The following is a 2,500-nucleotide window of genomic DNA, read 5'->3' on the forward strand; positions in this document are numbered from 1 at the left end:
AAATTAATATTTTTTTTTGATTTTTCAGCGATCCAGAACCGATGAGACGAAAACATTAAAACGATATTTTTGCATTTTCTTACGACAAAACATTAACAAATACGAGACTATAACAATATAAAACTACATATGTAATTTAATTAATCAAAATTAATAATTTTTTTTGATTTTTCAGTGATCCAGAACCGATAAGTCGAAAATTTTAACAATCATATTTTTGCATTCTGTACCGTGGATCCATCGTTAAACGCTATTAAACTAACGTCCGTGATGGTATAAATGCAGATTTTCGCTCCGTTTAGCCAAAATAACGAACTTTAGGTGCGCTCCGAAATATTTCAAAGTCCCAGCGGCGTATTGCTTCGCCTCTTAGAACCGATTAGTCGAAAATTTTAACAATCATATTTTTGCATTCTGTACCGTGGATCGATCGTTAAACGCTATTAAACTAGCGTCCGTGATGGTATAAATGCAGATTTTCGCTCCGTTTAGCCAAAATAACGAACTTTAGGTGCGCTCCGAAATATTTCAAAGTCCCAGCGGCGTATTGCTTCGCCTCTTAGAACCGATTAGTCGAAAATTTTAACAATCATATTTTTGCATTCTGTACCGTGGATCGATCGTTAAACGCTATTGAACTAACGTCCGTGATGGTATAAATGCAGATTTTCGCTCCGTTTAGCCAAAATAACGAACTTTAGGTGCGCTCCGAAATATTTCAAAGTCCCAGCGGCGTATTGCTTCGCCTCTTAGAACCGATTAGTCGAAAATTTTAACAATCATATTTTTGCATTCTGTACCGTGGATCGATCGTTAAACGCTATTGAACTAACGTCCGTGATGGTATAAATGCAGATTTTCGCTCCGTTTAGCCAAAATAACGAACTTTAGGTGCGCTCCGAAATATTTCAAAGTCCCAGCGGCGTATTGCTTCGCCTCTTAGAACCGATTAGTCGAAAATTTTAACAATCATATTTTTGCATTCTGTACCGTGGATCGATCGTTAAACGCTATTGAACTAACGTCCGTGATGGTATAAATGCAGATTTTCGCTCCGTTTAGCCAAAATAACGAACTTTAGGTGCGCTCCGAAATATTTCAAAGTCCCAGCGGCGTATTGCTTCGCCTCTTAGAACCGATTAGTCGAAAATTTTAACAATCATATTTTTGCATTCTGTACCGTGGATCCATCGTTAAACGCTATTAAACTAACGTCCGTGATGGTATAAATGCAGATTTTCGCTCCGTTTAGCCAAAATAACGAACTTTAGGTGCGCTCCGAAATATTTCAAAGTCCCAGCGGCGTATTGCTTCGCCTCTTAGAACCGATTAGTCGAAAATTTTAACAATCATATTTTTGCATTCTGTACCGTGGATCGATCGTTAAACGCTATTAAACTAGCGTCCGTGATGGTATAAATGCAGATTTTCGCTCCGTTTAGCCAAAATAACGAACTTTAGGTGCGCTCCGAAATATTTCAAAGTCCCAGCGGCGTATTGCTTCGCCTCTTAGAACCGATTAGTCGAAAATTTTAACAATCATATTTTTGCATTCTGTACCGTGGATCGATCGTTAAACGCTATTGAACTAACGTCCGTGATGGTATAAATGCAGATTTTCGCTCCGTTTAGCCAAAATAACGAACTTTAGGTGCGCTCCGAAATATTTCAAAGTCCCAGCGGCGTATTGCTTCGCCTCTTAGAACCGATTAGTCGAAAATTTTAACAATCATATTTTTGCATTCTGTACCGTGGATCGATCGTTAAACGCTATTGAACTAACGTCCGTGATGGTATAAATGCAGATTTTCGCTCCGTTTAGCCAAAATAACGAACTTTAGGTGCGCTCCGAAATATTTCAAAGTCCCAGCGGCGTATTGCTTCGCCTCTTAGAACCGATTAGTCGAAAATTTTAACAATCATATTTTTGCATTCTGTACCGTGGATCGATCGTTAAACGCTATTGAACTAACGTCCGTGATGGTATAAATGCAGATTTTCGCTCCGTTTAGCCAAAATAACGAACTTTAGGTGCGCTCCGAAATATTTCAAAGTCCCAGCGGCGTATTGCTTCGCCCCGAAATTTTTCAAAGTTCCAGCGGCGTGTTGCTTTCAAAGTGCCTCCCTCTAAATACCGATCGGCAGGCCGCTAGGTCGGCGACGCACGGGCTTACGCCCAGGCGTATACGGGGGCAAATCGCCGTGAGAGCGTGCGATTTTGACTTTCGCAATAAGATAGTCTCCTTTATGAAAAGGAGCGTACACGTCTCCCAAAAAAAAAAACAGTTTCATGACGATCAATGTAGTTCTTGATCGAAATGTATCATAGGACGAAGATTTTATCGAAAAGTACGAACTTTGGCGACGCATCGAAATTTTTCAAAGTTCCAGCGGCGTGTTGCTTTCAAAGTGCCTCCCTCTAAATACCGATCGGCAGGCCGCTAGGTCGGCGACGCACGGGCTTACGCCCAGGCGTATACGGGGGCAAATCGCCGTGAGA

Source organism: Osmia lignaria, unplaced genomic scaffold, assembly GCF_051020975.1.
Source record: "Osmia lignaria lignaria isolate PbOS001 unplaced genomic scaffold, iyOsmLign1 scaffold0006, whole genome shotgun sequence".
In the NCBI taxonomy this organism is placed as follows: domain Eukaryota; kingdom Metazoa; phylum Arthropoda; class Insecta; order Hymenoptera; family Megachilidae; genus Osmia; species Osmia lignaria.